The sequence below is a fragment of the Periplaneta americana genome, chromosome 4 (assembly GCF_040183065.1).
Source record: "Periplaneta americana isolate PAMFEO1 chromosome 4, P.americana_PAMFEO1_priV1, whole genome shotgun sequence".
Lineage (NCBI taxonomy): Eukaryota > Metazoa > Arthropoda > Insecta > Blattodea > Blattidae > Periplaneta > Periplaneta americana.
The window spans coordinates 25,050,405-25,065,234 of NC_091120.1; positions in this window are offsets into that span (position 1 = coordinate 25,050,405).

The window sequence follows — 14,830 nt, forward strand, 5'->3', positions numbered from 1 at the left end:
AATATTATGATTATTTTTCAATTTAACTTCATTCTCTATATTGTACGCTAATGTGTTGTAGACAGTATAATATACAATGCATAATGAATACGTTCGCATGGATAACTCAGTTCGTGAGTAAAAACACTCATTGTTAATACTGTACTGTATTTTGATTAAACAAAAACCTAATGAAAATTATCAAACTGAAAATCGCGATATTTCCAAGTTTACGTAAATGGATTAACTATTTTTCTTCCCTCCTATACCTAGTAAAGTGATTTCTTTGTATTTTACGCCAGTATTATCGAACTCCAGTCGTGGAAGGGGGTAGCAAACGGTGTTTCCGGTTGTCAACCGTTAATCCAAAGGTATAGCCAGGTTAATACCACAGTCTAGTATATACAGTCGCGAAGCTCAATACGTAGTAAATATGTAAACATTAGGTAGTTGCTCACCACTAGGATCGCTAATATCGCCTCATTACAGGCAATGCAAAATAGAACCGTCACAGTCTATTGTTTCCAGCACCCTCCAAACTCAAGCTTCGTGACTGTATAGTAGACTGTGTTAATACTGTGTACTGAAATCCCCGTGCTGCACCGCAACCTGCTACACTTGTTCTTGGAAGACGTCACTAGCTGCACAAGTCTCATACTGCACGTACGTCACAGGTAGGCTGAGTTGTCTAGGACTGGCGGCCTTTGATTACACTGGCAAATTAATAACGTATTATGTTTATTTATTTGTAAGTATTTAAGGTGTTAGTGTAATTATTTTAAAACACATGTCCGAATTGTTGGTCTCGTGATGCAGTACATTACGACACTGCTGAAGTAGAATCGATGAGGAGGAAATCGGCGGCGGATTTTCAGGGGAGGCAAGGGAGGCCGTGTCTCCTCTAATATTTTACCAGAATACAATATGACAGTACTGTCACAGTCTAGTATATACAGTCGCGAAGCTTCGGGTGATTTTTTGCATTTCTCGCGAAAGTTGCTAGCCGCTTGGAGCGCTGTGTGTACTAGGATCAATAGACTGTGTCACTGGCATCGTGATCTAATACAGGCCGTAAGGCAGACCATGTAACTCGCTTAACCCGATCACGAAGGGGGGCGTCTCAACCATATAAATTAATTGGAATGCATAAAGAGTAACATATATTTCTCTAAAATGTATGTAATTGCATTAATAAATTTTAAACAATGATTAGGAGACACTTCAGACATAATTCCTTGCGAGTTAAGGTGTAATATTATTTTATTATGTGTAATAGACCTACCTGCCTTTATTTCGATTAAATATTGCGAAATTCTTGTACATTAATTTATGCACGATTCAATAATTTTCAGTTGCACCGCACGAATATTTAGATATGTTGAAATTATAGGTTATGTTTACTGTCCCAGTTGCCCCTTTCTGTCTAATTTTAGTGGTCTCCAATGCCCTGCCATTCGTATGGAAATAATATAGGTTATTTTTACTATATCTTATATTCCTAAATTCGCAATTATACATTATAATTAAGCATAATGTCATGTATGATACTCCGCACATTCAATTTGTCTGTATTTTAATACTACAATTGAGTATTGAATTATTATATTTATCTACTACCTAAGAGACGAAGTAACAATCGTACGTACACTAATTTCATAAGAGTGGTATGATAAATTTTCTGTCTCTATCAAGGAAGGTAGATGTGCTATATTAAAATCACAATGTAAATTCTTTTTTATTATACCTCAAAATAGCTTCCATTCTAAACTTAAAAAAAGATGCGAAAATATTATGTTAACATGTAAAATTCTCTTCACATTAAAATAACACAGTTTTGTAATTATTTCTCCAACATATAATGCAACAAGAAGTAAAGGGAACTTATGGACACATTACACTAAATAAAACTTAGCTATGATACGCAATAAAGTTATAATATAATAATTCACTGAGCTCCATACACTGAAATAGAAAACCCGAACATATATTACGGCCTGGTCTAGATCGAAAAGGCATTGACTGTGTCGTATTTCGCATTGTTGTGAAAAGTTGTGTAAACTGTGAAATGTTCGTTATCGGTTGTAATAACTGTAAATGGCTAAAATACAATAATTTGAGTAATAATATGGGACAAGGAGACGTTTGTTGCACTATAAATTCTAAGAAAAAGAGGTCAGTGTTATCCTTCCGAAAGATCCAGGAAGGTGAGTTTATAAAATATAATAATACTTTATGAAAATAATATATAAACCTTATGTATTTCGTATTTCAATAGTGGAAGGAAGGTGTTAATTTTTCAAAAGAACACGATATCAAAAGTACAATACATTTTATGCTCGACCATGCCGAAATGTAGTAATTATACACCTGGTAGCAGACCTTTAATGCATGTCATTAAAGTATACAAGTAAAGGTCAGGTCTTTCAGGCAATGACGACTCAGGTTACAACTGTTCAGCCAATGACAGGTCAGCTTTCTACCGTTATAAAACCGCGAGTATCGATTATTCTCGGATATGCAGTCGAAAGAGAATTGCGAAAAGTCACAGAGGCTGGAAATCTAATACTGTCGCAGAAGGTTATGTACTGTTACTATAATAATTAGCGTCAATTGTAAATAATATTCAAATAAATTCAATTTGTCATCTCGTTTTTCAATGTCAAATTTAATTTCAATGTTATCTCTGTAGGTTCTTATGGCCTAGCAAGGCAATGTGGACATCTGTTCCTCGGAAAAAATCAATACTTTCGCGTCTGCGCACATCTCACAACATACGGGACATTGCTCAAAGGTCGGATACAAATAAAATTAATAATATCAAGTTAGAAATATGGTCGAGCATAAAAAGTCGTATGAAACTCGCCTATAATAGTAATTAAGAAGCTCGTATGAAAATTATGAAATTTGCTTGCGCTCGTTTCATAAATATCCATACTCACTTCTTAATTACTTTCATTATAGGCTCGTTGCATAATGTACTATTATCGTCTTCTAAGGAAAGAGTCTGTGATGAGGCGATATTAGCGATCCTGGTGGCTAGCAACTATCTATGGATGCATATTTCAACTGTCTATGTTTGCATATTTAGTAAGTATTGAGCTTCGCAACTGTAAATACTAAACTGTGGTACTGTATTCATTCCAGCTGAATTAAGATTATAGACGAGTTACAGCAAATGACGAACATTTTTCCTTTTATATTAATATTCTTATTCAATACGACTAAGATGTAAATTATGTCAAGCCGACCACGCCCACTTCGTGATGCCTATGCGATTGTGTTAAACAGTAGATAATTATTATTTAGATCAGCGGCCTAATCCTGCCGTATACTCAATTTGTGTGCGAGAGTATGCCACATTTAAATGCTGGTATAAAGTGAGCAGAGGTAACAAAGTAGTAAAACATAATGTACGAGTGCAATGTACATTTTCAATTGTAGGCCTAATTGTTATTTATCATATAGGCTCTTGTTTTCTAATCTGTGTTATTTTATTACTTACATAAACTTGTTTATTTTGTCTTCTTTCTGCTTATCTACGAGTCGGTTAACTCCCAACCACGAGCGTTTGCTCTTAAGGGGGTAAATTCCTTAATTTGTATTTCTGTTTTATGTATATAATAGCAAATACCTTACTATAATAATACCTGACAGCTGTATACTAGCAGCATTGGCGTGAGTGCGAAATATCGCGGACCTGACATCTAGCGCAGCGGGATGGAATTACGTCCACATATACAAATATTAACATAGCGGGATTCGGACTATTGTTTAAAACGTGAGTTACTTACTTACTGGCTTTTAAGGAACCCGGAGGTTCATTGCCGCCCTCACATAAGCCCGCCATTGGTCCCTATCCTGAGCAAAATTAATTCATTCTCTATCATCATATCCCACCTCCCTCAAATCCATTTTAATATTATCTTCCCATCTACGTCTCGGCCTCCCTAAAGATCTTTTTCCCTCCGGCCTCCCAACTAACACTCTATATGCATTTCTGGATTCGCCCATACGTGCTACATGCCCTGCCCATCTCAAACGTCTGGATTTAATGTTCCTAATTATGTCAGGTGAAGAATACAATGCATGCAGTTCTGTGTTGTGTAACTTTCTCCATTCTCCTGCAACTTCATCCCACTTAGCCCCAGATATTTTCCTAAGCATCTTATTCTCAAACACCCTTAATCTCTGTTCCTCTCTCAAAGTGAGAGTCCAAGTTTCACAACCATACAGAACAACCGGTAATATAACTGTTTTATAAATTCTAACTTTCAGATTTTTCGACAGCAGACTGGATGATAAAAGTTTCTCAACCGAATAATAACAGGCATTTCCCATGTTTATTCTGTGTTTAATTTCCTCCCGAGTATCATTTATATTTGTTACTGATGCTCCCAGATATTTGAACTTCTCCACCTCTTCAAAGGATAAATTTCCAATTTTTATATTTCCATTTCGTACAATATTCTGGTCACGAGACATAATCATATACTTTGTCTTTTCGGGATTTACTTCCAAACCTATCTCTTTACTTGCTTCCAGTAAAATTCCCGTGTTTTCCCTAATCGTTTGTGGATTTTCTCCTAACATATTCACGTCATCCGCATAGACAAGCAGCTGATGTAACCCGTTCAATTCCAAACCCTCTCTGTTATCCTGGACTTTCCTAATGGCATACTCTAGAGCAAAGTTAAAAAGTAAAGGTGATAGTGCATCTCCTTCCTTTAGCCCACAGTGAATTGGAAACGCATCTGACAGAAACTGACCTATACGAAGTCTGCTGTACGTTTCACTGAGACACATTTTAATTAATCGAACTAGTTTCTTGGGAATACCAAATTCAATAAGAATATCATATAAAACTTCTCTTAACCGAGTCATATGCCTTTTTGAAATCTCTGAATAACTGATGCACGTGAGTTACTAATGTGGAATAATATATGAAACACTTAAGAAACGTTGAATAGTATTTAATGTAAAATGACTATCTTATATCAAAGCTGCATAGGCCCTATTATGAGAAATATTGTATACTTCATATTACTTTCCATAATTAATAATTACATATTTTCTCTTTGCTTTAGTGAGACAAAATCAATTCCGACATTAAGAATGAATTTACAATAATACTTTATATGCGCATTGATGACAACTGCAAAGATAAAATTGATAGTAATCTGATACTTGTAATAATTAGTAAAGGCATGTGGGCAACAATAAAACTTAATTTGATAAAACCTTAAAATGTCCTATATATTTTAACTTCTATTCATTTATTAGGTCTAAATAAAAAAAGCTAATTTGTATTTTTCTATCAACACAGAGACAAAGGAATTAGTCCTACTAAAGAATGTTGTTGACTCACGTTTTATGATCCCTCGGAAATCGAAAATATGACTTGGAGCAATTTGTAATGCTGTAATTTTGTAGCAATTATAAACAGCACATAATATACACCCTGACATTTTAACACAGCACTAATTAATAAAACTATTAACTAGCCCAGCAACAATATACATTGCAGTTGATTACAGCTTGTTTCACGAGTATCACCACACCGGCAGCCTAGATAGCAGCACCAGCGTCGTTCGCGCGTAAAATTGCTGACTGTCCGGTATTATTATAGTAAGGTATTTGATAATAGTTTCTTAATGTATATTTTAAATGTAAATAAAGAAACATACCTTCGATATAGCGTATCAAAAGTTTGTTAACCCTTAAATTGACAAAACTTCATTTCTCACACTAGTTTATTAAACCGTGTCGGACTGTAAAGAAAACAACTATCGCAATGTCCATATTTTACATTATGTCGTACAATATTATAGTATTGTGAAATTTTAATTTTCCTATCAATTTTTTTGTATTGTACTATTAAAATTATAGCATATAGCCTATTAACCTGGTGTATCCTATAGGATACTTTGCCAATTTAAGGGTTAATGACCTGGACCACAGGTGTAAATAATTACGAAATCATATAACAAAAATATGGCTACCTCCTACACCTAATAAATTGTTCTTAGAATCTTGTACGATAACATTAAAATAATAATGAACACTAAGCTCCGTCCTGGGAATCTGTAGCGAAACTTCACGCATATGTGGGCGTAGTCTATCTGTGTCGGAGTGTATTGCGGGAAGCATAAGCTCGATGCCGCTAAGGGGTAAAATAATGAAGGTGATTTGCAGTATTCTTTACAGCACTTAAATAATATTTCTTCTGAATACAGTTTTAAAATATAAAAAGGAAAAACCGTAGATCAAAAATAATTTTGGAAGGTGAACCTCTGGAACAAGTTTCAAACTTTAATTATTTGGGATGTGAAATATAATACATAACGAAAGTATAAAAGACGTACAAACAAAGTTGAATAAATTTCAAATGACTTCTGGAACAATACATAGAACATTGAAAAATAAAACGAGAAAAGAAACAAGAATGAAATTTTATAAAACAATGGCCTCACCTGTCCTCCTGTATGGTAATGAATCTTGGGGCCCTACATAAAAAATTCAATTTATAATCCAAAGTACTGAAATGAGTTTCTTGAAGAGAACAAAGGATGCACTAGATTAGATTTAATTAGGAATTAACATATTAGAAGTGAACTGAATGTTTATGCAATAAATGATCGAATTCAAGAATATAGAGGCAAATGGATGCAGCACTTGAGAAGAATGGAATCGACAAGAATACCTAAAATAATAAATATCTATATGCAGGAGAGATATCGGAAGACCAAAGACGAGATGGAAAGGTTTGCTGTAAGAGCGGAACAGACCTAAAGCCTAATCTATGATGTGGACAAGAAGAAGAAGACCATATAACTATTAATTAATGTTGTTTTAAATGTACCATGGCGTCTTGTCTGAAAATAAGGTCTATTTATTGAAAAAATAAAACAGTCTATTTATCAAACACGATATATCCAGAAGTTACTTACAAATGACTTTTAAGTAACCCGGAGGTTCATTGCCGCCCTCACATAAGCCCGCCATCGGTCCTTATCCTGAGCAAAATTAACTCAGTCCTACCATTATATCCCACCTCCCTAAGAATCCATTTTAATATTATCCTCACATCCACGTTTCGGCCTCCTCTAAGGTCCTTTCCCCTCAGGTCTTCCAACTAATACAGACCTGCAGAACTGTAGCTCCTCAGAGCGACTGCCTTCGTACCCCTTCTACCCCACCCATCTCTTCTATCAGTGTGGTCATAGCGTTCTAGTTGCGCTGGTCTGTATCAACATTCATCCTCGCGGCGGTAGGTACATAATACGCTTAATGCAGTTTGAAGAGGACTGGAACATGGCAAAATCTAAACCCGTGAAGAAATACTACTTCCAAAGGAAATGGGAATATGATTATTTTGTTGTTGAAGGCGAAAGAATTGCTTGTTTACTGTGTCCCATCCAATTTATTTCTACTCGTCATTTCAACATTAAACGATATTTCAACAAAGCCCATGTTCAGAATTGTTTAATAGACAAACTTTCGGGTACGTTTATTATTACGAACTGTATATTGATTACTTACTTAGGGCCTACTTATGGCTTTTAAGGAACCCGGAGGTTCATTGCCGCTCTAACATAAGCCCGCCATCGGTCCCTATTCTGAGCAAGAGTAATCCAGTCTCTACAATCATATCCCAAATTCCTCAAATCAATTTTAAATCTACGTCTGGCCTCCCAACTAACACTCTATATGCATTTCTGGATTCGCCCATACGTGCTACATGCTCTGCTCATCTCAAACGTCTGGATTTAATGTTCCTAATTATGTCAGGTGAAGAATACAATGCGTGCAGTTCTGTGTTGTGTGACTTTCTCCATTCTCCTGTAACTTCATCCCTCTTAGCCCCAAATATTTTCCTAAGCACCTTATTCTCAAACACCTTAACCTCTGTTCCTCTCGCAAAGTGAGAGTCCAAGTTTCACAACTAGACTTATACAGTCTCTACAATCATATCCCACCTTCCTCAAATCAATTTTAAATCTACGTCTGGCCTCCCAACTAACATTCTATATGCATTTCTGGATTCGCCCATACGTGCTACATGGCCTGCTCATCTCAAACGTCTGGATTTAATGTTCCTAATTATGTCAGGTGAAGAATACAATGCGTGCAGTTCTGTGTTGTGTGACTTTCTCCATTCTCCTGTAACTTCATCCCTCTTAGCCCCAAATATTTTCCTAAGCACCTTATTCTCAAACACCTTAACATCTGTTCCTCTCGCAAAGTGAGAGTCCAAGTTTCACAACTAGACCTATACAGAACAACCGGTAATATAACCGTTTTATAAATTCTAAGATTCGGCCTTTTTGAGAGTATACTGGATGATGAAAGCTTCTCAACTGAATAATAATAGGCATTTTATTTATTTATTCTTCGTTTAATTTCCTCTCGAGTGTCATTTATATTTGTTGCTGTTGCTCCAAGATATTTGAATTTTTTCACCTTTCAAAGGATAAATTTCCAAATTGTATATTTCCAATCCGTACTATGTTCTGGTCACGAGACAATCATATATTTTGTCTTTTCGGGATTTACTTCCAAACCTATCTCCTTACTTGCTTCAAATAAAATTCCCATGTTTTCCGTAATAATTTGTGCATTTTCTCCTAACATATTCACGTCATCCGCATAAACAAGCAGCTGATGTAATCCTTACAATTCCAAACGCTCTCTGTTTTCCTGGAGTACTGTACATAATAATTAATTGCCTTTAAAGTCTCCCGTATTTGAAAAACTGGCAACTATACACTATTTCCCCAGTAAGTCTAGTGGATGATTGAGTCCCAGTTGAATAACATTAACATTATTAACTTTCTGAACATCAGTACTTGTCTAATTCCAGGAATGACCAAAATTTTATTTGAAATATAGTAAGTTACATACCATTATGCTGCATCGTGAATGACTTCTTGATCCTATTTTTCTGTCGCCTAAAGATGATGATGTTGTACAGTGTGTTGACTTGGATACAGCAAAAAGAATTTACAGTATTAAGCTATGCTTAAAATATTTCCAGTTCGCTCATTTCAATAAAATTGTTCCATTGCAGACTTATGAATTGTAAAATCACAAATAGATATTCATTTCCTAGCAACAAACAACAATGCTTCTCTGTTTTGTTGAACCGAACGCTCTCTGCGTGTTCATGTTCTTGGTGATTAACAATTACAATAGATCCTCATTTCGTGAATTATGCGTTGACTCTGTTTCTCTCATTTCAAGTCTCACTTTCTCTCTGGGTTTGAAATAATATAGGCTACTAACCATGACGACATCGCGTTACAAATTATGCAGCAAGTCACACGAATTCTCGAATACATACCGAATGCTTATTGGTCTCCATGTTACAAATCATTGAAGAAAATGTTATCTCTTATCAATTTGTGTGACAGGAAAATTTGGAGATATACTGCCTGTATTATTTAATTTATTGCTTTGTCTTACACAAGAACAAACCTTTTAAGAAATAAAATTTATTGCTGATTTTGCCTCTGATTGAGGTTCTGGCTGATATAAATTTATTTTATGTTTTATTTAACGACGTTCGCAACTGCCGAGGTTATATCAGCGTCGCCGGTGTGCCGGAATTGTCCCGCAGGAGTTCTTTTACATGCCAGTAAATCTACTCATGAGCCTGTCGCATTTAAGCACACTTAAATGCTATCGACCTGGGCCGGGATCGAACCCGTAATCTCGAGCACAGAAGACCAGCACTATACCGACTGCGCTACCCAGGGCAACTCTGGCTGATATATGCATCTATGTCTATTATATCAGGCATCCCACTTGACTATATGTGTCAGAGGAAGAACAATTGGGGATCTAACATTCTAAATGTAATAAGTGCCAAAAACAACTTTCTGAGATAGGCTACTGATGGAAAACACTGCGAAATGCATGTTGAGATACTTGTAGCACCGGCTTTTGGCACAACGTATGAGTCCCTTACTGTTGAGCTAGGACGAAGACATTATTTAATATGATCACAGTCTAGTATATACAGTCGCGAAGCTCAATACGTAGTAAATATGCAAACATTACATAGTTGCTCACCACTAGGATTGCTAATATCGCCTCATTGCAGGAAATGCAAAATAGTACCGTCACACTCTATTGTTTCTAGCACCCTCAAAACTCAAGCTTCGTGACTGTATATAGTAGACTGTGGTATGATATTCTCATATAGATGTTCCGCCCTTATATAGAATAAAATTAAATTTGAAAAATTAGCACTTAGCACATTTAGAATGTTACATCTTCAATTGTTTGTATGCATCTGAAGTCTCATTAGTGTAATATGTAGCTAATCGGCGATGTAAACAATGGAGGAGAAAAGGAACTGGCCACCCTAGCCCATTATCTCCTGTCAGTGTTGCCACCGGCCGAAATTAAAATGTACCAGATTTCTCTGAAAATTCTACCAGTTTGTACAGATTTTTTCTATAGGCCTAATGTACCAAATTTGTACCAGCTTAATTTTCTCTTTAGTTTCGGATATGGGTGATATTCTGAGACGAATATGAGGGATGGTCAATAAACTCAGTCATCTTCATCAACTTTCTGCATCGCAATCAGGAACTTGTAAGCAGGTGCATTGTCTTACAAGGACAGTAGGCCTACAACTTTGACAATTTTAGTACGAAGTATCTCCACAATTTTTGCCATAAGTTTAGTTAATAATGTAAGGTGCTCCCGTCACAGATTTAGCTATACCTCTGTACTGGTCTGTAATACTAATAATTGAGGAGGTGGCGAACAAAACGTATTTAGTCACGTAAATAAAATTTTCAAGAGAGACAAACAACAGTTATCTTTAATATAACTTACCTCTGAAAACAGTAAATACTTACATTATGCTAGTTTCTTATGACACTGTGGATACTGTTTCATACACATTTTAAAATCAGAACTGTGTTATTTGTATTTTAAACACGTTTAAATATTGAACTAAATTTTTTGATCAACCCAGGGTGGACATAATCTTTTTTGAATGATCACTGATATTTCTTTTGTGTTTCTAATTTATTTTTCCTAGAATTAAAATGTGTCTCAGTGAAACGTACAGCAGAGTTCGTATAGGTCAGTTTCTGTCAGATGCATTTCCAATTCACTGTGGGCTAAAGCAAGGAGATGCACTATCAACTTTACTTTTTAACTTAGCTCTAGAGCAGCGGTTCCCAAAGTGTGCTCCGCGGAGCCCTTGGGGCTCCGCGAATAATTCTCAGGGGCTCCGTCCGCGACAGTTTCTGCTTCCATCTAGTCTCTAGCGGTAAAAACGGAAACTATTTCCATTAAGCGAAAAATATTTTTTCAGAAAGTAGTTTCCGTTCTTCTTGCTACATAGAAGCAGTAATAATAGATCTTCTCGTCACTGGAACTATCTCGATCTTTTTTGCTTGCCAAGTACTCGATAATTCTCGAAATTTCTTTTATGTTTTATACACCTGGTAGGCAGCGTTTGTTATCCGTGGTACTGGAACCTACAATCTATTGACTGTTACGTTGCCTCAAAAAATATATATACCTGCATATTAATTTGATTGCACAACTGTTAGCTAAACTTTCGTTGAAATGGAACTGTGGCTTAAGACGGGCTCCCCAAGACCTGAGAGTCATCAGACATCAACCAATGCTCAATCAAAGGGAGTTAACAACAGCTGTAACCTTACTTTCAAAGAAGATAGCGCGAATTCCTCGGAATTGAGTTCAGAATATGCTGAACAAGATCCTGCCTCAGAGTCTACGATGCCTAGTGTACAGGTATTGAAAGGAGGTATAATATTGTAATTCAAATTTGAACATGGATTTCACTGAGTTTGCTGATGAACGTCCACAATGTGTGATATATAACAAAGTTTTGCCCAATAGTTCTATGTTCCCTGCCAAGCTTAGACGGCATTTCGAAACTCATCCTGAATTCACAAATAAAACTGCAGACTACTTCAAAAGAAAGTGACGAACTCCATGCATTTCAGACAACATTTTTATCTCGTGTAAAGACAAATAACGAGAAAGCACTGGAAGCGTCGTATTTGGTTCGTCATGATCTGGCTCTTGCTGATAAATCTCACACCCTTGCCGAAACTGTTATGAAACCATTATTAGTGAAGGTAGTGAAGTGCATGGTGGACGAAAAACTGCAAACTTGCCCTTATCAAATAACACTGCGCATAATCGATCCAGAATCTATCAAAAGATGTAAAAAAATATAATTTCCCGTATTAGTCAAACGAAATATTCGCTACAACTTGAATCCATGGACGTTGTCGGATTAGCTGTGTTAATGACGTTTGTGCGGTATGAATTTTCAGGTTCTTTGATGACTATATTTTGTTCTGCAAGCCATTGCCATCCTCTACAAGTGGTACTGATTTTTGTTTCTTCATTGAAAACTCGATACCGTGGGACAATTGCATTGACGTGTGCACATGTGGCGCAAAGGCCATTGTAAGTCCTGTTGCTGCCACTGTTACAAGGATAAAGAAAGTTAAAAAAAATTGCACAAGTAATCATTATGTACTACACCAACACGCCATCGCAACGAAAAAATACCAGCGATAATAAAGCAGGTACTAGACAATGCCGTCAAAATTATCAACTTTGTTAAGGCACGACATCTGCGTGTGAAAATATGGGAAGTATACACAAGTCATTGTTATTAGTATTACACACTGAAGTGCGAACGCTAAATAACCTTAGATGTTGATAAAGCGTCGTAAAATAACCTACTAACCTGAAGTGCGATGATTGTCGCGCGGTAAAGTGTTGCCCCGTTTACATGAACTTCGAACGGAAGTTTCTTCACTTTTGAATGACCAAAACGTTTCCTAGCAGGTTATTTGAATGATCAGGAATGGTTGTGCAAATTATGTTACTTTACTTGGCAGACATTTTTTCAAAAGTGAAGGAATTTAGCTCATCCATATAAGGTAAAGGGAGGGACTATATTCGATGCTAATGACAAAATTGCCGTGCTAAAGAAAAAGATAGAATTCTACATGGAAAGCGTCGAGAAGGACTAGATATGTTTCTCATTGACTTCAAACTTTATAGAAGAAAATAACATTGCAATGAATGATTCATTCATAGCAATAATGAAAGAACACCTTGACAATTTGCTTCAAAATATGAATATAATAAATTTCTAAATTATAGACATCAGCTCAAAGAATTTTGAGTTGACCACAAGGGTCCTGAATACAATAAACATGTAATGTGATGTGATACATTAAAGAAAAAATAAAGTTAATTGTTGAAGGCAAATATAAGTTGATTAATTGAAATAGAGATGATGATGTAATATTTGAAGAGAATCCTTGATAATATTTATAAGAATAGACATTACAGAATCAAAAGGAATGTGAAGTTCCTTAAGATAATTCCATGTGAATTTTGTGATTGAACCTCTACTGCCAAACAGCAAACCAGTGACGGACCATTGTTTAAGAGGGACGTTGTACTTTTGAGAAAGATACGGCAGACAAGGTTCATATATGGACTTCTTCTCAATATCAACCTCGGTGACCTGATTTAGGTTTCTTTCGAAACGGATAGTAGGGTCAAGAACAAGAGCCCGTTTTAAGCGTCCGTTGATAGCAATAATGTCTGCCCGTCTAAAAGAACCATCTGATGATACACAATGTACTTCCTCATGAATTTCCCAATTTAAAGTTTTTAACGATATCGCCAAAGCATGTCGTACACGATGATTCTAGCATTGATCAGCAGCTCGCCTTTGGGGCATTGTCCAAGCACGTGTCCAAGTGTTTCAAGCTCGCTACAGTCTGGATGACGGCAGCGGGTCATACTTTCAAAGGGCCACCGGCGTGGCTCAGTCGGTTAAGGCGCTTGCCTGCCAGTCTGAAATTGCGCTCGGGCGCGGGTTCGATCCCCGCTAGGACTGATTACCTGGTTGGGGTTTTTTCCGAGGTTTTCCCCAACCGCAAGGTGAATGCCAGGTAATCTATGGCGAATCCTCGGCCTCATATCGCCAAATACCATCTCGCTATCACCGATCTCATCGACGCTAAATAACCTCGTAGTTGATACAGCGTCGTTAAATAACCAACTAAAAAACTTTCAAAAGGATACTCATGAATCGATTGTAAAGAAATATGAGTGGATTGTAGATCCACTTCCAGTGAACTCAAAACCAGCAGCCCTCACTGCGCTCAGTGGTTCATTTTCCCGAATTCCTGGCCAAAACCCCAAAACTGAAACGTATAGGAGAGGGTTGTTTGTTGTCTTAAGTTGAAGAGAAAGCACAGGGCATGTAGACATCGTATATCTTATCTTCTATCTCCAGTCCTGTGCTTGTAAATACATGACTGAAAATGCGTCTCTCTTAGACAATGCAGTTGCTGAGTTTGCGTGGTGAAAGAAAGGTCGTTTTTGAAGTGTTATAAATAAGTGGTATAAGTGTGAAAGTAAAAGCTGAAGCCTGGATTCGATTCCTGGAGGTGTGTAGAATATGTGAACATAGTTTTAATTTATTACTTAATTAACTGACGGCATTTAGATATTAAATAATATAGTCATGTTGATTGTGGTTGAAAATGTGAAAGCGGCAGATTCACGGAGGTTAAAAGTTATCGGTCCTGCGAGGTCCTGTCAAGTTACTCATTACAAATCATACCTATGTAGATGCTTTTCATGTACCAATAAAGAAAGTCTGCCCCTATCTGCCACTGGGCCCACTAGCTCAAATTTAGTTTTGAAGTGCGCACAGCGTCTTTGCGTTGTAATACAAGGAAGGATCGGAAAGTAACACACAACAATTATTTAACGGAATACGACGTTCAAATTTGGGAGGTAGTTAGTTTGAATCTTGCAC